General features: G+C 40.6%; 1 pseudogene; it reads left to right on the top strand.

Annotated features, from left to right (window-relative positions):
* The first annotated feature begins 15,347 nt into the window (after nucleotides 1-15,347).
* On the top strand, nucleotides 15,348-19,969 carry LOC125316397 (annotated as a pseudogene).
* Nucleotides 19,970-21,947: the final 1,978 nt, after the last annotated feature.

Below are 21,947 nucleotides of genomic sequence, written 5' to 3'. Positions count from 1 at the left end.
TGCAATGATCTATTTTTCCTTTCAACAACTCCATTTTGTTAAGGAGTATATGGAGAGGAAAAATTGTGTTGAAAACCATTTTGATCACGTAATTCTGCAAAGTAGTGATTTTCAAATTCTCCTCCTTGACCGGTTTTGATGCTTGTGATTGAATAACCTTTTTCATTTTGAACCTTCTTAGAAAAGGTTTTAAAGAATGAGAATGCATCACTCTTGTAAGTAAGAAAGAATACCCATGTGAATCTAGTATAGTCATCCACAATAACAAGACAATACTTTTTACCTCTAATAGTCCGTGTTCGAGTAGGTCCGAAGATATCCATGTACAACAATTGCAGAGCATGGGTAGTGATGACTTCATTTATGGGTTTGTAGGAATTTCTTACTTGCTTTCCAAGTGTGCATACTTCACGTAGTCTTGTCTTTTCGAATCTCGCATTTGGAAGTCCTCTCACAAGCTTCTTTTTGGAGAGTTTGTTGATTTGCGTGAAGCTTATGTGTCCTAGCATCCCGTGCCATAATTCCGGATTGTCTTTGATGGATAGAAGACATTTTTCATTCTCAAAAGATGTGTCCAGAAGGTACATGTTGCCATATCTTCGTCCGATAAATGATGACTTGTTATCTTGGCTTGAGCACTTATTTTCTGCAAAAGAAACTTTGTATCCAATATCGCATAATTGGCTAATACTAATAAGATTGAAATTCAAATCCTTGACTAATGCAACATCTTTGATAAGTATATTGCCAATCTTCACAGCTTCCTTTGCCGTAATTGTTCCTTTGTTGTTGCCTCCAAAGGAAACGTTTCCTCCATCAAGTTTTTCAAATTTAATGAACATGGATGAGTCACCAGCCATGTGTCTAGAGCAACCGCTATCAAGGTACCATTTATTTCTTCTTTTGTTCGGTACCCGCAATGATCAAAGATTCTTAATTTTTCTTTGGTACCCAAATTTGTTTGGGTCCTTTGAGGTTAGCCGTAGAAGTATATCTAAGAATGTTACGTGTTGGTCGATTGATCTTTGAGCATTAGCTCTTGGAATTTTCGGATCACGACAATTTGAACATCCCGAGAGATGTTGTCCTTCGAATCTTACAAATTGTTTCCTAAAGTGACTCACGTAAGCACCTTTAGAAGGTCGTTGCTTAAGTCTTTCTTTTACTTTTGGAAAATAATTTTTCTCATCACTTTCCTTCCGAAAACCAAGTCCCGACTTATTGTAATAGGGAACTTGTATAGAAAGTATATGTTGTAAAGTTTTTGAACCCGATGAGAATTTTTTGTATATCTCCAAAACTTCCTTTTTCAAAATGGAGTTCTCTTTTTCGAAAAGATCTTTTTCCTTTTTAGAGAAATGTTTTCCTTTTCAAAAGGATTTTTTTTTTTCATTTTTCAAGAAATCGTTTTCCTTTTCGAGAGTTTCCACCCTTGATTTCAATTGCGCATTTTCGCAAGATATAGAATCGGATTTCTCATTTAGTAGACAAAATTCTTTTTCGAGAAAGCCGATTTTATCTTTTTGCAAAATATCTTTTTGTTTAAAAATAGCTACTTCCTTTTTCAATTCGGAAAGTCAATTGAGAGTAGCCTTGTATTCTAAACATAGCTCATCTATATACGTAGAAACTTCAGGAGAGACGTTTGTATAAGTTACCTCAAGATCATCATCTGAGTCCGCCATTAGACAGACATTTGTGTATTCTTCATCACTTTCACATTCGGTGTCGCTCCAAGTTTCTACTTTCAATGCTTTCTTGGATTTCTCATCCTTGCCTTTCTTCTTTAATAGAGGGTAATTGGGTTTGATGTGGTCTCTTTTCTTACATTCATAACAAATGACTTATTGACCTTCATTTTTTGTCTCGGATAATCTTCTCCGATTGTATCGTCCGAGATCCTTTCTGTCTTTAAAGTTCCTACCTTATTTAGCCATTCTTCTGAATCTATTGACCATGAGCGCTTGCTCTTCATCATCTTCGACTTCGGAATCTGAAATTTCAGAATCAACATTAGATTTTAAGGCAATTGACTTCTTAACTCTAGTTGTGGTTTCATCATTGATTCTTTCTTCTTCATAAGATTGAAGAGTTCCAATGAGCTCATCCATTGACAAGGGAGATATTCTTTGAGTCTCTCGAATGGAAGTTTTAACGTTGTCCCATTCCTTTGTAAGAGCTCGGAGTAGCTTGTTGATTCTCATCGGTCCGTAAACTAGTTGCCCATGACATGTGAGACTATTCACTATTTCAATAAACCCGTCAAACATTTTTTTCATTGTTTCTTCAGGCTTCATTTTGGATGCTTAATATTGTCCGAGTAGAAAGTTGACTTTCGTCTCCTTTACTCTGTCTGTACCTTCATAGGTGACGTGAAGCTTATCCCATATTTCTTTCGATGAGGAGCAATCTGCAATACGTCTATATTCGATAAGAGATAATGCAATGTAAAATGAATAAATGGCCTTTGCATCAAGAGCATCTCTCTTGGTTATCTCTGTTGCGATTAAAGCAGCCGTCGTGTTATCCCCCGCACTTGTAGTCTCTATCGTTGGATTTACTCCTCTTTGTACGACATCCTAGATTTGAGGATCCTGGCATTTGAGAAATGCTTTAAATTTGTTCCGCTTGTCGCTATAATCTTTTCCTTCAAAGTATGGTGGCCGGTTGTTGCTTCCACCTTCAATCTAAGAAGGAGAGAAGTTGCTAGCCATAAAGATTGTTAGCTCAGAAGTAAAAACACTTCACAAAATATGAGCACCGTGCTCTGATACCAATTGTTGATGGCTAGTGATTTCACTTAGAGGGGGGTGAATAGGTGATAGAGTGTGATTGTAAGAATTTATTGCTGAATTTAGGTCACACAACATACAACAGAGATTTCAAATGATGAAGCTAGAGTATATCGCAACGAGCAAGTAATTCAATTAATACAGGATATGTAATGGGATCGATGTACGCTATTCGTGTGCAATTTAGCTATCACAAAATATTTAGAGTGATCGGAGTAAGAGATAAGGAAAACAGCACGGAGGGATTATAGTGGTTCGACTTTAGTTAAGCCTACGTCCACTTTTTCACCGATGCCTAATCGGGCTGGATTCCACTAGTAAGTCGCTTCGAGGTTACAGATCGGTGATCTCATTGATACGCAAGAATTCACACCTAACGCTCAACACTCGTGTGTACACCTCCTCACAATTACAATAGATGAATCAAGAAGTGTATTTGAAATGGAGTACACTTTATCTAGGAATTATGAACACTTTTCCCTCTTTACGCCGATCTTTTTTCCCTTCGTCTTCGAGATGTCTTTTATACTCTTCCACCTCCAATCTAGCCATTGCAAGGCATCCAGAAGAGATCTTTCCAAATCTACCCTTTTGGACGAGATGTTTGCCAAAAGAAGATCTCTTAACCGTTGGGGATCGCCAAAGGAAAGTCTTTGTTTGTCTTCTTGGTTCCACATCCTTGATTGATCTCTATCACCGAAAATCTTCAAAAATGATCCAGTTCGATGGTGTCCATTGATATGCATCAATTAAGCTCAATTTGTATTCCTCTTGAAATTCTAGTTACTACTTGTGAAATACTTCTCTCGGAGCTTGAGCATCATTCCAACGTCCGAGCCATCCCCGTTCATCGTCCGACCTCGAACCAGCATTTGAGACTCTCAGAAACAATATATGAGCCAAATCCTTTTGCCGGATTCAATCCTGTGCATCCCCGCACCAAAGGATAATCTGCAAAACAAGTAAATCACGGCATTATCTCAAAACACAAGAGTACTTGGATTGTTTTGTCAACTTCAAAACTGTCTAGGAATTTTTCTCAACAGTGAGCGACTTGAAACCCGCAAAATAGCCCCAAAACTATAACCCTCTATTCCGGCCGCTCTTGTTACGCATTGTTCACCGTCGGCCGCCACTGTTCTGGCCATTGGTAACCACTAACCGCCACCCTCGGGTCTCGTATGCCTGTCCCAAGGTGTCGCTAAGTCCTTCAGACCATCCTTGACCAAGTTGGAAGCCTAAAGTTCGAGTGGGCTGCAAGTCGCCGTTCATCACCGTCGGGCGGGGCCGAGTTCATTATCATCCCCGCTCGAGTTGAGACTACCCGAGCTAATTTTAATAGTGAGTTAGCCCTTAACTCTCGGTTAGAACGCTATTTGCGTTCGGAATTAGATTAATTAGCTAATTATGGTGTTTAGGTAAATTAATTACGGTCATGGTAGATAGAAATGTGGTTTAGGTTAAATGACCGTAATTAGTTAAGATTAGTCGATCAGCTAAGTTGTCTATGGCTAATTGGTGATTAGAATTGATTGATTTGCTTGATTGTATTGATTGATCGCAAACGAGCGATAAGTTAGAGACGAGCGCTCGATCAATTATCAATTGGAATTGAAATTGTGATTAAAAATCGACTGGTTGCAATTGATTAATTGGTTTCTGAAATTGTTGGATTTGAATGCCGAATTTGACCGTTAACTGCCGTGGGGGTCCGATTAGAGGTTAATCGCCCCAACTTGCTTGATTTGTCGATCAATATAACTATGCATTCATATGACTACATATGAGATCAAATTGCATGATTTTGCATGAAAACGACATTGGGCCAAGTATTTAAACATGCGAGTATGAGTATTCGACCTAATTTCAAGAAACGAACCGGTTGGTTGTCGAAGTGCTTGAGTGGTCACATAATTGGATAATTCCAACAATCATGTCTTCTAGTTGGTCGGTCCTAGCAATTATTGTCTTCTGATTGCTTGGATACACGTCAATCATTATTTTACGGTTGTTCGTTTGTCGATCGCAACTTGTGAAGGGTCGAAGCCTTTTAAGGATTCCTGTTAGCTCCGTGCCGTATCGATAATCACTGTCTCCTAGTTGGTTGAGCGGAGTCACATGAACTATCAGAAGCCATCGCCGGAAGTAAGGGACTATGACCGGTCCTACCAAGGGAGCACCAACCGACTAGTATGCTGGACCTATGAGGCATTGCTGATAATAAATGGACTACGCGTGATATTCTCAGCATGCAAGTGATGTGATACTTTGCCAATAGATTGAATTGGTTTGGTTAATTTGATCGTTGAGTCGAGTCCGCATCGCATTACGTATGGCTTGGAGGGTAAGCTTACATGTAGTTGAAATATCTGATCTTTGTTGATGTGACTACTTGTTAGGATGTCTAAGCAAATCAACGCCCTAGCTAGGCTTAGGCATTACCTAGGGGTGAATGATTTCAGGTTCCTTACGGGTTCCACCTGAAACCCGGAACCTACCCGTTACACCTTGGAACCCGGAACCTACCATGTCACAGGTTCTAGGGTCGGTTCCAGGGTACCCGAGAACCTATCAATTTCTTTTATTTTCTTTTATTTTTTCATTTTTAGTTAAGCAAAATGAAAGTGAACACTATAACATCTAAGAGAAAGTAGATGTGAGTGATTTTAGGCTCTATACATATTACATTTAAAACCTGAAACCAATCCATTGGAACACATTTATCATTTTTTGGAACCTAAAACATAAAAAATTGTTTGACTCCAAATTATACATTCATCATCGGATGCCATATAACGTTGTATGATTGTGCAAAAATATATACCAAGAAAAATATAAAAATTTATTTCAGAATCCAGGGTCCAAGTTCCAGATTCTAGGTCCGAAACCTACTCGTTGGAACAGGTTTCTCAATTTTTGGAACCTAGAACCTATCCCGCATACCTTGGAACTTGAAACCGGAGCGGATCTTACGGGTTCCGATTTCGGGTTCTCGGTTTTACCCCGGAACCATGCTCACCCCTAGTGTTGCCTCACTGAGATTTATTTCTCATCCCGTCATTTAACCATTTCAAGTCCCAAGTGATGGAGCCGTGATGTTAGGGCTTGGTGATCAAAGTAGTTTTTGGGAGTATATGAGAGTTTAACATTACCGGACCACGTTTCTTTTTTAGGTCTTAGTGAGCCGTCCCGAAGAATGGGATTGTATACGTTCTTCGTAGGTCTATAGGGTTAAAAACTCCTCTTCTCAATAGTATGATTGAAACTGTTTTTGTGAAATGAATGTGATGATTTTCCTCTTGTTCTATCCTGTTGATCTTGTTTGTTTGGGAGAGTTACACGTTCCGCATACGCCGTAATTTTGTAGGTCGATAGTGTACCTAGGACGCTATCATTTATGACCCGAAGCGAGTTTAATAGGGATGTCGCGAGCTCGAGAGTCGGGGTGTGACATATGCTACCACACAATGTTTTTGATATGTGTGGTCGTATATGTGTGCTACAAGGGGTGAATCCTATTAGTGAACATCATATCCGCTAGTTACATTATATTCTTTAAAACAAACCAAACAAATACACTGGGACGATTACGACCGGGGAAGACTACTTGAAGTACTATCCGCCATCTTCGTCGGCTGGCTTCGAGATCATCACTTTTGGCTGCAGCTAGAAGAACCTAGCTAGTTGAAAAAAGTTTGAACAACAAGGGGCGATTTATAAGCTCAGCAAGAAAGGTGTCTAACCAAACAACTAAACTATCTATACCTCATTAGATCGGTTAGAACTCACCCAGGTCGAACAAACTCGCACCGATCTCATGCGAGACTTAGCGGTAATCGTACACGGAACTCCAAGGGCAAGTAAATGAGACGCAACTATAGCCCCACATATTACAAACGACAACTTCCATCCACAGCATGACACTTATATGTATGGGCATGCACATGATTCACCATTTTCCTTCCGTTTCCACTTTTGAACCAAGTACCATGGGACACAAGCCATGGTTATATGAGGGATACATGCCTCATTTATTGTTTCGATAGACACAAGCCTCGATTATAAGTTTTACCTCAGCTTTTTGTCCATGGAACACCGGTTATAGGAATCATGAGAGACAAGGGCCTTATTTTCTCATGAAAGATACATGCCTCGATTTTTCCTACTCCGGAGCTCCATTCCAATGGAACATAGGTTGTAGATTTCTCGATTTCTATCGGGCTTCCACGGGGTATTCGTCTAGATATCGGCAGACATTCATCGTTCTCGTTGGGACACAAGCCAACAAGACCCTTGGTTATTTAATCCAGTTCCATGCAGACCAACCACTAGTTAATGAAGCTTGCACGCACCAACCACCAATCCCATACACCATCGACTTGCGATACCTCGCACAACACAATAGATCTCACAAGCATGCAATGATACTTAGCTATGATGCAAACCGATAGCACGACTCGACTACTCCAAGCAAACGAACCCCACACACTACATGCCCATAAGACCAAGCATACATATGCCAAACCACCTCGATCCACACCACATACCTCACACGCCCTCAAGTATAATGCGCACAGCCAGCACCTTGAAGCCACACACCTATACATGTAATACATTCTAAACAAATAACACAAACATGAAAGGTGTCACCATGCCCAATTAGCAGACAAATAGTTATGCTAGTAGGAAGGTTAGATGCTCCACTTGCCTCCAGCCCTTAGCTTGAGAAGACAGAGCTCGAACCGTCCTTAGAATTAGCTTCGTTCATTCTTTCGTCTTGTGGTCCACGTCCAAGTGCTTTCTCGTCATCCAATTCCAATTCACCTCAACCAACGATAAACAAAATAACCAGGACATGAAATCAGCTTTTCCAAGATCTAAAGACGTTAAATCGAGCGACGGATCATCCATGCAATGTCGTTTTCCCTTCCATTCAAAGTAATCACCTTCTCAATATACCCATTTTTAAAATCAACCATTTGCACTCAATCAAAGAACCAAAAGACAATCAAGTTACAAGGTTAGGAGTCCACTCACCTTGGGTCTTTATCCTTCCTCTCTTGTGCACATACGGCCAAGAAGAAGCAACTAAACAAGCGTCAAGCAGGTAGAGGAGGCTGAGCCAAAGTAAATGAAACTCGAGGACCATCCTCACCTAGCTATGATGTCGCCGATGTGAGAGGGAAGTGAGAGGGAAATGAGAGGAGGTAATGGCGAGAGGGAGGTCATGCGGTTTCAAAGGGAGCCGCCGAGAGGAAGGGGAAGTTGTCCATCAAGAAAAAAGGAAAATTGAGGAGAGAGAAAGATTTGGATCCTTTTATAGTGAGGGAGGGGGAGTAAGGCGAAGGAAAGGGACAGTCTGCGAGGCTTCTTATCCACCATTCTATCAAATCCAAAACTAACATACAATGACAATAGTTCTAGTTCTTTCTTTCTAGTAATGCTACACCATGTCGTTTAGTCCGATAATAGCCACGTCGGTACCTATGGATCTCCACCTCGCTTACTTCACCGTAATTTTAGGCCCAATCAATATAAATGCCATTCCACTTATTAATCCGATTGATGAAATTTTCAGCCGTCACACCACATCAAACTCAGCTTCTTTTCAAAGAGTTTAAAGACATCTTCCAGTGGAGTTATCACCTTGTCTAACTCCCATGAGACACATTCGACATCAAATTGTGAAAACCCAAAAATACTCACCTGTTTAGGAGTGGATTAGCATTTAATAAGTTCAAATTATTGAATAAGCATCAAGGGATTTTTATCCGAGCTCAAAGGTATTATTGAGGATTTATTATTAGCTAGGTAATATTTTTAAGAGCACGATATGTTGGATTTAGGTCCTATCGAGTCAAATTTGTGAAAAATTGGGACAACAGGGACCCGTAGACACAACAGGGACCCGTAGACACAGGGGGACCACATGTCATGCGTATGGCACACGTGCGGACATGTGGTAGCCACATGTCACGCCGTGGACACGCAGTCCACACACGTGTGACACGTGTCACGTGCTTGAAACATGTCGCATTCTCAAGAGACCGCAAGCTGCGGACTAGTCGAAAGCTGCCGAGTCCCCTAAGTTGACCGACCTTCACCTGCTTCCCCTATATCAACTTTTGCAATCAATTTATTCTTTATAAGATCATCGGAGCGTCGTCACTCTGCTTTTCTGAGACTCCCAACCGCCTTAGCCGAAGCCAACCACCATCCAATCACCGTCATTGTTCACAACCGCCGCTCGGCCGCCATCGTTTTTCACGCTCGCCCATTGGGTCATCTGTCCATACGTCCGTCTCTCCATTGTTGTTTCTGAATCGTTCATTGATTTCTTAATTAATTGAGGCAAGTAGATCTCTATCCTTATTACTAAGCTTTCTATGATTACGGATGAGAGTATTGGTTTTCGGTGGATGATGTTTTGGTGATAGATACTTTGGGTGTGAATCTGATACCTACTATCTATAAGAATTACATTTGCTTTGGCTACATTCTAATGTATGTTGCTGATGTAAGATATGTTGGTTTGAATGAGGCGATCCTCAATTCTATGATATTAAAGTTGGTTTAGTCGTTTGGAATAGAGTTCTCTTGCTGGGTGTAATCCACTCACTCCGATAATTGAAACCCTTTTGCAAAAGGACAATATGTGGGCTAATCCGATGTTGATGCAACAACATCTCCGTGGTGAACCTTTATGATACGTAGATCCATATGAGAACATATTCATGCTAATCGATGAGAACTCGCTACAAGATCATTCGATCTAGGGTCTACATGAAGGATGGACCTCCAGTTGGTCTAGTTGCCTTTGAGTTCAAAGTAGTGTATTACCATGGTATTTCAAGATGGTTAAGCCCTATTTCGCCGCATCAATTCAATGCCCTTGGTATAGCAAATGACAAAGATGATGATGAGGAGTTCATTCCTCATATTGGTTTAATATTTAGATTCGAAGAGGAATGAAATATGAATAGGCAATGATGGAGTTGTTAGTACTCAAAGTAGTTTAGTTTCCCTGTGATTATCCCTCTGTTGTACTCATCCCATGTAAATAGTGTATCTAAACGGAACAACCGTATGAATATGTAAGAAATACTAGTTAATGTAGTTGAATAAATGAGATGTGAATAAAAGTGTGTGAGTTAGACTATTGAATGATCTCGTTGTTCGAAATATGTGTTATCCGGTTAGGAAAACCATGAAAGGCCATACTATTTGTTAGGCGTACGTGCCATAGGATGTTTTGTTTTCCATGCACTTGTGCCGGTATAGCCGTCCTGCTCGATTTTCTATTTTAGAGCTTCCTCATAAGCCGCTTACTCTGGAAGATTAATTAAAAAGAACGCGAGTTAGGTAAACCTTAACCCTTTAAGTGTGGCGGTATAGGACGCTACACAAATCGACTTGATGCCCGGAGCTTCACTACCTAATCAAGCTTATTATCAAATGAGTTCAACCGAACATGAAGAATCGCATTGACAAGTTATGAAACTCTTTAGCATGTATTATAAGGGAGAGCCTTGGCCCTTGTGTCATTCCAACTCTTTTGGTGCTTAAGAAAAAGGGCAATTGAAGAATGTTCAATTTCCTATTCTCCATCTTGATGATTTTTTGGATTAACTTTTTGGTGCAAACATCTTCTCAAAGCTAGACTTAAAGAGTGGATATCATCAATCAGAATCAAGCCAAGAGATGAATGGAATATTGCATTCAAAACCAAAGATTGATTGTTTGAGTGATTAGTCATGCCATTTGAATTAACTAATGCACTGTCCGCATTCATGAGGTTTTTGACCTAGGTTTTGAAGTCATTTCTTGGGAAGTTTGTTGTGGTTAATTTTGATGATATTCTTATTTTTAGTAAGTCTACTAATGAGCACTTGTAGCATCTTCAAGAAGTGTTGGTGGGCTCATCATGAATTAGGTCGAGGTGATGTTCCCGGCAAAAGAGGATTTCATTTTGATTGTGTTCTAGGTTCTCCTTTGTCTTACCTAATTCCGGATATGGATTAATTACAATAGTTATCTTGTAGCATCGAGAAAACTAGCTCCCTAAGTTATGGTTATTTTAACTGTAACATCATAAGTCGTAATTTGAGAGGGATACGACCTCTTAAATAAATATCCTCTTTGGGACCTATCGTCGGATATTGTTGTGGACCTCTATATAGTGAGGAGGGACGTTCATTTTCCCATGTGAATATCATTTTGGATATATTGCGAAAGGTATTCGCCATAAGTTATAAAGGGTTTATTCGATTGAAGGAGTGCGATGTAACATTTTGTGGGATGATCAATTTATTAAGAATTCTGCCTTAGAATTATCGTTCACATTAAATTTAAGACTCGCCAATTGAGGCCCCAAATACCTATAAAATGACTAAGGATTATAAGAGGGGTTAACTCCACAACAAAAATCTAGTGAAAGGTGGCAAATGAGGGAGTACCCATGCAAAATGAGAAAGGAAAATGGAGGTGCCATGTGTGTGTGAGTGATGGCCGAGGAAATTAAGACCTCAAGGATCGTACATTAGAAAGAAATGCTATGGTTCAATTATTATGTTTCTCACGGTGTCGAATAGGAATTCTCGCATCGTAGAATCTAATTGAATGTGTCCTGCTATTATGCTGTGTATGTATTGCATGAACTGTATATTTCTTAGCTTCCTCATGAGGCATAAGTGGAAGGATGTTGAGAGCTACAAAAACAAACGTAATTATTTCCCCGAGGGAGACGGGATGCCCGGGCAGGTGGCACCAGGTAGGCCATGTGGTAATAACACGAAGCATCGGAGTGAGGAACTCATGGCGGGGAGTTGCTATAAGGGTAGGGGGTTTAGTGGTAAGTGGTGGTAAGTGGTACACATGGGAGACTAGCATTCATTCATTTGCATTTTGTATATTCATGTGATGTCTTGTATATATGAATCCCCGTATGTGAAGCTTAGTCTATGAACCGATTGCTAAACTAAATATAGACTCGAATGGTATGGTGAATCGAGCGAGCGTTAGAGTGACCGAATTTACTCGCTAAGGTTATTTACACTTGTGGTATTCGTTGTTTTAGGTTGACAAATGGGTTCCATTCCCGTTCCCCAGGTTCCCATTACGTCCTACCTATCAAGCTAGTTACCAAGACTCGGGACTTTAAGATACCCAATGAGTTTGGGTTTCCCTTCACCCGTGTGTTTGCGACCTTCACTATTGATGTTGGAGTTGGCATGGCTCCCGTGGAATACCGATTCGTATTCATCTTCCCGGTCATCGATAAACAATGCGAAGGCCCTATTCCCCACGATATTGTGAGCGGGAAGGACGGTGACTACAATGACGATGATGACGACGGGACAGCCGGTAGTGGGTCGCCCATAGCGGCAACCTAGGCGGGGGGACCGGAGTGGCTGGGTGATTTTTGGAAGACCACATTTCTAGAGGTTTTAATTGTGGCATTTTTACTTCAGTTGACTTGGTGATGGGTTGATTGTATATAGTGGGGATTAGGTAACTCATGCAATCCCAAGGTGACATCCCTATGTTGATATTAAGTCGACCGACTAATTCTAATGTAATTCATAAGGACCCGTGTATGTAAATATGTTAATGGCATGGCTATTGTGGCTTGTGTCCTTAAATTGTAAATTTTAATTTATTCTTGACTAGGGCCTTCCATTGTGAGAAATTAAATATCAAATTCAATTAATCTTAGATGTGGCGGCCTGGGACGCTACGGCTCTGTTGGTAGTACTCAAAGTGGGGTGCTACATAAATGGTGTCCACGATTAATCAATTTTTAGCATTAATTGGTTTGAGTATTATGGCAAGAATGCTTGTATATAGCCCCTGTCAAGTGCTACTTCATGATGCCACAAATACTATTATTGGGATTTCATATCTCAAAACAAGAAGTCTCAATTTTAGCACCATTGCAGCCCCACTCACCTCTTGCATGAAGAAAGGCGTTTTTGAGTGGACGAGTGCTGCCCAAAGGAGTTTTGAGCATCTCAAAAAAAAATTGAGCACAATCTCGGTCCTTGCATTGCCTAACCTTGATCTTGTCTTTGAGGTGCATTATGATGCAACAGGTGCTGGCATAGGAGGACTTCTAAGTCAAGGAGGTCGACCCATTGCCTTCTTTAATGATAAATTGAATGGTGCAAAACTTTGTTGCAATAACTATGATTTGAAATTTTATGCACTATTTCAGACACTTGAGTATTGAAGGCAATATCTTATTTATCGGGAGTTTCTTTTGTACACCGACCATGAAGATATCAAGTATATGTTAGGGCAATAAAAGCTCATTCTAGGAGTGCAAAAGGGGCTGAATATGTCCAGGAATTCACGTTTAGCATCAAGCATAAGGCCCGAGTTCAAAATTGGGTTGACAATGCTCTTAGTCGAAAGAATATCTTACTCCATATTATGCATTCTATTATTCTTGGATTTGGCTCTTTTGAGGAGTTGCATCGAGAAGATTCTAATTTTTCCTAGATCATTCCGGATGGGTAAGATAAGAAACTTGCTAACTTTACTTTATGTAATGGCTTCCTTTATAAATGAAATCTTTTATATGTGCTAGGTTGCTTGTACAGAATATAGGCCCCTTATATCCAACTTCTTCCTATTTTGAGCAGGTAGCAAACGCGGGATATGATAAACTTTATCATGTCCTAATTTATCATAGCTACCAAACGGAGATATATTTATTTGCACGTTACGTACACTTAAGTAATTTTTTGGTATATTAATCACACTTTATTATATTTTATACATAAGTACATGCAACGCTTGGGTCTAGTACTCATATCTAATAGAGAAATTCCCCAATAGAAAAAGGTTAAGATAATGATTTTTGACATATTCTAAATCTATATATCAATCTATACCATATGACCTTCTTTTAAATTGACTTGTACAAAATGATTCCTCAAAATTTGGTTTTTAGTTTTTCCACAACTATTTTGTGCCCATAATCTAAAAATTTGTTACAAGGTTTCTCGTTCCATGTGTTAATGGGGTAAATTTCATCCAATTTTATACTAAACTTATGAAATATTTGCCATTAGGCGAATGAACTTTGATTTCAATCAATAAATATTTTAAATTTTCGTCTTTTTCCAATTGGTGCACATTAATCGAAATTTGGGCAATTCTTGCCCAAAAAAAATCAACACGGTTTCCAACGAGGTCCCATGTCAGCCCTAAAAGACTAAGAAAAAGCTTAATATTTGCCTTTAGGGTAAAGATACGTGGAGGGCTACACCACCATCGCATAGGGTCGTGCCGCCATCTAAAAGGTATGAGAGACGGTCGCACAAACATGTCGCCACCAGAAGATCACACAACCCCTGCCCTGTTTTTTTTTTACTCTAAATTTTCTTAAAATTATAGTTTTTGAACATTTCTGATTTTTTGTTACAGCTCATGATGTCCAATCAAAAGCTACGTCAGCAATATTTGTCCTCTATTTTAGCATTTGACTTGAATGTGTGCATCAATCGCTCAAGCGGTCAAATTCTGTTGAACTGAGAACTGAAACCAAAGTCCGACAAGCTAATTTGTAAACAGTGAACACCATCCCATTTGGGTGGCCCCTATATAAATTTAACCTTGGCCTTTAGCCTGCCGGTGCCCATATTCACCCAAGGTGGAGCCACGATTTTGTTAGGTGATGCGGGAGTATCAAATTCCATTGAAGATCACTTGATATATAAGCAAGCGAAGGAGATTTCGATCACAACATGATCCAATGAGGAAAAAGCGCCGAATCAATGGATGGAGGGTCGAATCTCAAATTAAGTATATTTCCTGATATAAGTACATTTCCTATTTCAAGTTGATTTCCAAATGTGATGTTTCCTAGTTTAATATTTGTTTCCTAGTCAAATGGTTACTAATCTCACCTTTTCTAGTTTAATGTCTTTTAGTTTAATTTCGCGGTATGTTTGTTATCATGCAGATTTCTCAGTTCAAAATGTTCTCTTAAGTGAGCGATTTCTTGGATTATTTACTCAATTCATCGGCGGTGAACTTAACACCTTTAAGTTTTTCAATTCTTTGTCCAATTTGTTGGCAATGAACCTTAAAGTTCTTTTTATACCTTAGTGTTGAACTGCTTTTTTTATTCTGGCAAATACATCAAATGCTTTTTATTTCATAAAATACATTCACGTTCAGCTATCTCACCCAACCCTATCAAGCATAGTACCATCTGGTCACATCATGCACCTGTGCGTGGACCGTTGCTGGAAATTTAAGCCGCACGAACCTCTTCCCTTTCCCTTCAACTTTCAGCTGTAAATTGGTGGCCACGTGTCGTTCACCCGCACCCTCTGTTTTAACAGTAGTATCTCGTCAAATCTGTCGATTTTTTTTTTTTCCACCATATCTGCGCTCACCATCTTCGGTGCGACGCATGCCCCGTCCTATCATCAAACCACCGTCTTTGTTCGAAGGATAGCTCTCTTCTCTCTCGTTGATCTTTCGATCTGAGCGACCGACCACGAACGGAGCTGGACGGAATGCAGAGCGAATGTTGGTGACACTAACGGGTTTGTTCTTGGGTGTTTCTGAAATTTGTCTCTGCTCGAATGTTGGTCGCAATTTTGCTGATGATTTCTTGCGTTCCTGTGGGATAATCGGGACTGTTTTTTTTTTTTTTTTTGTCTCCGAGCAGAGGGATCTTCTCCGATTCCGAATTTCCTTAGTGGCTGCTATCGGGTGCAAGAATCCATTTTTCTGGTTTTTTTACTTCGAGTTGGATGAGTCGGGCTCGGATGGATCCGAGTCGCGACCCGCTCAAACCCTCCAATTCCAAGTTTCTCTTCAACCCGGAGGCGCCGCGCGAAGTTCTCGCCCTCTGCTGGAGAATTTCCCTGCTGAGTTGCCTCGCCGGGTCAATCTCACTCGTCCTCTACTCGGCCTTCACCAACACCAGGGAAACTCACTGGCTCCGGCTCCCGGAACTCCCCCCGGCCCCGACCCCGAATTCCCGGACCCGACGGAGCCGCGCCGACCAACATCTCCCACATCCTTTTCGGCATCGGAGGGTCCCTCCGCACGTGGCATGACCGCAGCCGCTACTCGTCCCTCTGGTGGGAACCGAACTCCACCAGGGGATTCGTGTGGCTTGACGAGAAGCCCCCGGAGAATTTCTCCTGGCCTGAGGGCTCGATCCCGTACCGGGTTTCCGAGGACGCCACCCGGTTCAAGCCCTCGAGCTCCAAGTCCGCACCCCGCATAGCCCGAATTGTGTTAGAGAGCTTTAGGCTCGAGCTGCCCAATGTAAGGTGGTTCGTGATGGGGGACGACGACACGGTGTTCTTCCCACGGAACTTGGTCACGGTGTTGGCGAAGTACGATCACCGTCAGATGTGGTACATCGGCAGCAACTCGGAGAGCGTGGAGCAGGACGTGATGCACGGGTACAGCATGGCCTTCGGCGGCGGCGGGTTCGCGATCAGCCACCCCCTGGCGGCCGAATTGGCCGACATACTCGACCGCTGTCTCGACAGGTACTCTCATTTCTACGGCTCCGATCAGAGGGTTTGGGCGTGCGTCCGCGAGGTCGGCGTGCCTCTCACCGTCGAGCGGGGGATTCCACCAGGTACGTTCGTTTTTTTCACCCAAGGCCTTCTTTTATTCCAACGTTCTGAACTTCATTGGAGGGTTCGCAACTTAGTGCACCACTCTTTAGCCACTTTTAAGATCATGGGGATAGTCAACAATTTGCTCGAAAGTGATACGGACGTGGCGCAACTTCGATGCGAAGTTGGTCAAAGGTTTTTGCCTATTGGCCGACAATTTTCAACGTTGAAAAGATCCATCATGAAGGTTGCTAGTGATTATGGATGCACCAACTTTGTCTGAGCCCAATGAATGATAATTGGTAATCATGTTTATTCCTAATTAAAAATCCTTAATAATGGTTATGATGATGTAATGCATAGGTGATTCTTTTGTATGGTTTGGGATGTGTTGTGAGTCGGCCTCCTTTATTTTGCTAATTTAGTCTTAAATTTTTGCACGAATTTTCAATTTAATCATTATAATTAATTTTTTATCGAAAATTACGACGCGTGGCGAATGGCCGACAACCTCATATATCAATAGGTAAAAATGGACAAATTGGTCTAAATTTCTTTTGCTCTTCTAGGTAAAAGGGGGACAGTGTTCCTCAAAGACCAACTGGCCATGCATCATTGGAGGGTCCTCCAACATTAAAGCATGTCCTTTCCCTTTGCTTATTGCTTTCCTATTTTTCTTTCTAGCTTCTTTAGGTATTGATAGAAAGCAAAGCCCTAACAACAACGACCTCACCCAAAAGTTGTCGATTGCCGTGAGTCACGTGCATCTCACGTTCCTATTTCGACATCGACTAAAGAGGGCATTTGAGAAACTAAACATGAGCAAGCTTTAGATGTCATATGAACGTCATGTCTTGCGATTGTAAGCGCATCTCATTATTCTGATGAAAAACATAATAAATTGAAGTTGGTTTTTTTCCTTTAAAAAGGGAGAAAAATAGAAAACAGCCAATGTAACTTTAGGCTAAGATCGTTCCAATTGAATGAGATGGCTGAAAATTTATACATGTAGTTTTTGTCGCAAACCTTCAGCGTTAGCGACCATTCTTGAATCTTTAAGCTTTCTGTATCTCAAATGGCGTTACAATATCTAGGGTAAGTGCAAACCCCTTTTTGTTGTCTTACTTAGCAGCGGAATTGCTTGGGTTCTGTTGGATTTTCGCACAATTATGTTCTTTACTTGACGCGACAAAAGGCGTGTGAGATGCACGTGACTTAATACTGTCCTGATTTTTCCTAACTTTTGGTGCACATCGACACGTCATGGGCTTAGTAAATGAGACAAACGGTGCATGAGATAGTATGAAGATTTATGACGAGATTTTCAAATCTTGTGAATAATCTTCTTGCCTAATAGCAGCTATTGATAATGTAGGTCCCACTTATGAGGCCAACACGATTGGCGGTCATGATAGACCGGTCCGTGTGGACTCGAGTCGAGACGAATATTTGCCAACCATCTTAGATCTGCATGCTCTCTGATGACCAGAACAAGAAATTGATGATACTTTTTGGTCATCGTGTCTATGCGAGTAGCGAAATGATAACCGTCGAAATGGGTTTTGCAAGATTATTTTCTCCAGTATGATATAGAAAGTTGGAAACTTTTAGTTTAACAATCGGACAAGATTATCGGTTATTTCTGATCATATGATCTATCAATCAATGAGTCTGCGTTTGGTTGTCGGGATTTACGAGTCGGGATAGGATTGGATAAGATATGATAAGAAATTTAGGGATTTGGCCATATCATATCCATCATTTGGTGAACTACGGATTTAAAATCGGATATTTTCATATCCTATCCTATCCTGCATTTGGTAGAAACCGTACATCAATATAAAGGACATATATGCCTTTATGTGATGCTCATGAAATATTCCGATCTTATTACTATAAAATAATGTTCTCATACACAAAAAAAAAAAAAAACTTGAAAATATACACATTTTATTAGATTTTCAAACATCTTTGCAAAAAAATAAATAAAATGAAAATAGAAATAAACGAGCTAAGAAAGTTAGCTTTTATATGATGGATAAGAGAAATCTTATCCGACCTTATCCTACCCCCTCCCTAGGATTTTTTTATCCGAGTTATATCCCCCCTATATACGACGTTGTACTATCCGGGACACCTACCGAACACGGGATAAGATAAAACATATCATATCCCGAGTTTTATACTGACGACCAAACGCAGCCTGAGTGTTTTATGTCAAATACGCGAAGATAATGCGTGCATCTATGGTTGAGATTATCTTGTCCTATTAGGGAAGCATTTCCTTAGAAATGCAATCCCTCCTAGGCAATTCCACATTTATCTCGCATTTTCTCAACTGAGAAATAAAAAAATAAGGCACATCTTTTTCTTTCCTTGTTTTGGAAAAAATATCCAGATTGACATTAGAGGAGACCCGTATGGCATTTTATCGGCACACCCGGTGGCGCCCCTGGTGTCGCTCCATCACCTGGACGATGTGGACCCGATATTCCCGCACCGGACCCAGATCGACGCGCTGAAGGCCTTGATGGACCCGTACCGGATCGATCCGGCCCGGATTCTCCAGCAGAGCTTTTGCTACGACCCGAACCAGAAGTGGTCGATATCTATCTCATGGGGTTACACAATCCAGATTTATCCGTCGCTTGTTACGGCGAACGTGTTGGAAACGCCGTTCCAGATGTTCAAGACTTGGAGGACATGGGGCAACGAGCCGTTCACGTTCAATACCCGCCCCGAGAGCTCTGACCCGTGCCGCCAGCCGGTTATCTATTTCGTAGATACGGTTCGGGAGGCGGGTTGGACGGGGTCTTTGACCACTTACAAGAGATCCGATTCGAAAGCAAGCAGAGGCTGTGCGAAAGCAGATTACGCTCGTGTGTTGGCAGTGGAGAGCATCACAGTCTCGTCCATGAAGATGGGCCCAGACTATTGGAACAAGGTAAATCTCCTTTCGGCTCTCTTTCTTCCATACCTATTGAATTTCTGCCGAGCTCATTTGCTCACATTACAGTTGTTGTGGGGGAACTTCTGTACGCAGGCGCCGCGGAGGCAGTGTTGCGAAATCATGGATCGGGGAAGCATAAGGAGCAGGAGCATGCGCATTCGGATCAGAAAGTGTAGAGCACACAAGACGAGAGCATCACCGTCCGACCCTTAGCAAACACGGATCGATCCTGTGTAACACATAGAGATTTGAGTCGGAGCTTCTTAGAGAGATGTCGAGAGCGTGATGAGACGATGTGCGCAAAACTCGTTAGGACACCAATTTCTCGGACTGGTACCGGAGCAAAACTGACGCGGAGCTCTATCTTCTTGGCTGAAAAATTACGTCCTACAATGAGAGACAAACTTCCGGGTTGATTGTGTGATGCTTACTTAGGAGTATTGACAATGTTTTCTATCGCGACCGGTTCGTCGTTTGGAGTTTCAGTTCGGCCAATGCCAGATCCTTTTCATCGCCGATGGTACCTTCTGCTGAATTCTCCATAAACACAGAAGTAGGACGATCCCTTGCAGACCGCGTACGCTTTCTTTTTACTAATTAAATAGGCAAGAAGTTGATTAATTTCTCGTTCAATACTTGGATGTTCGTGACGTATATGTGCTAACCGGTAATTACAACAAAGTGTAATAAACGGGCTTCTAAAACAAAAGAAAATAAGCTGAAACCCAACCATATTGCTGGGCCCAAGTTGATTTTCCAAGCCCATATACTCAACTTTTCAGCCCAAATGCCTCATTGTTGCAGCTGGAGGTCTCGAAGGAAGAATTGGGAAAGGGAGAGAAGAACGAATCCGAGTGGGGAACCACTAGTGGCGACGAATCCAATCCAACAAAAGCAACGCTAAATTTCAATATCAGCGTGCAATTCCAATTGACACACAATTTCATCACATCAGCACCTACCTCACAGTCCTAATCGATGTCCCATTTCATACAATTTTATCACGGCAGAGAATTATTCGAAGCAGCGTACAAGTTCAAGGACTATATTCAACATGCTTCACTATGATAATGGCATGCTTCATTATAATGCAACATTTATCACAAATCTGTGTTTCAAAAATTCAATCAATATCATTAAATGCATAGATCAAAATTTTTAACAAGAGCTATATTGAACATTTACCAATAGTTTAGGGACTATATTAGACAAATTAAAAGTCTAGAGATGACATTACACATTGAACCAAAGTTCAAAGACCATTTTAAACGGATCAAAATTTCATGGGTGACATTACATATTAAACCCACGTTTAGTGGTCATTTGTGTTATTTTCCAATAATCAAATAGTAGCTACGCTAATTTCAGTAGCACAAGCATTTATTTTCTAAGAGAACATGCCATTTTGTAAATTACTTTGGACAAAATAATTATCTATTTTCTACCAAAATATTATTTTTACTTAAGCAACATAGGACCACAGAAACTGTTTCAACATTATTACAACCTACGTAAGCAAATTTTCTAATTTTAATCGTACCTTGCCTAAAGGAGTTTTCAAACTTGCAAGAAAATCACCACAAACCCGAAGAACTTTAAGTGAGAGAGATTTTCTATTCAAGAAAGCCGAAATCACAAAAGAGAAAGTTAAGAGAAACTTTACCTAAAAGTGCAAATGAAATGAACCCCATGTTTACATGGAAATTTTTTAGGAAAAATGACACAAATAACCCATGAACTTTTAATTTTTTCAATATAGTTCCAAAACTTTAGCCGAATGTGCAATATGGTTCCTAAACTTTTAGTTTGTCCAATGTTATTCTTGAACTTTTGGTGCACGTTCAATCTAATCCTTGAAATATATGAAAATATTCAATATTATTTCTGAATTTGAATTAATGAAAGAATAATATTGGATGCAAGGAATAGATTGAATATTTACTAAAAGTTTAGGAATCACATTGAACAAATTAAAAAGTTCAAGGATCATATTGCATATTAGGCTAGAGTTTATAGGTCATATTAAATAAATTAAAAGTTCATAAATTATATTGTATATCGAGCTTAAATTTATGGTCTATTTTTGTAATTATCCCCATTTTCTTAACCCTAAGGAGATTCTAGCCTTGTGCAAGGCTTGGGCCTTGCAAAGAGTTAAAATGGCCTTACGCCACGTGGCAATGGTGCGGAGGCAGGAGCAGGCCTCTCTTGCGACTGCCGCGTGGTGCAAGGTGGCCGGCCTAAAAGGAGTAATATATATCTTTTCAAAATCCCAAATATGCAATTTTTTATTCTTTTGAGCAACTCTTTTTTTTTTTTTGGGTCGAACTTTTGCCCCAACTTTAGCCCCCCATTTCTCTCTTATCCAACACCAATTGCCATGATTTCGTACCCACAAAAAGCTCGCAACTCGAATTATTACAAGCATGGTCCTATGTCCAAAAAAGGTCTTGGAAAATGGATTTTCGTGAATCGGGTGAGTTAAAACGTTACAATACTTCTCTCAAGAAAATTCAAATCGAAGTGACTCTTAAGACGTTAAAAAGCTTATGTTCATTTTCTACGTGATATTATCACCCAATCTGTGAAATTTGCAAATGTTTCAAATCT

The sequence above is a fragment of the Rhodamnia argentea genome, chromosome 8 (genome assembly GCF_020921035.1).
Source record: "Rhodamnia argentea isolate NSW1041297 chromosome 8, ASM2092103v1, whole genome shotgun sequence".
In the NCBI taxonomy this organism is placed as follows: Eukaryota; Viridiplantae; Streptophyta; class Magnoliopsida; order Myrtales; family Myrtaceae; genus Rhodamnia; species Rhodamnia argentea.
The sequence above is the reverse complement of the archived record's forward strand: the minus strand, read 5'-3'. Positions and strand labels throughout refer to the sequence as shown.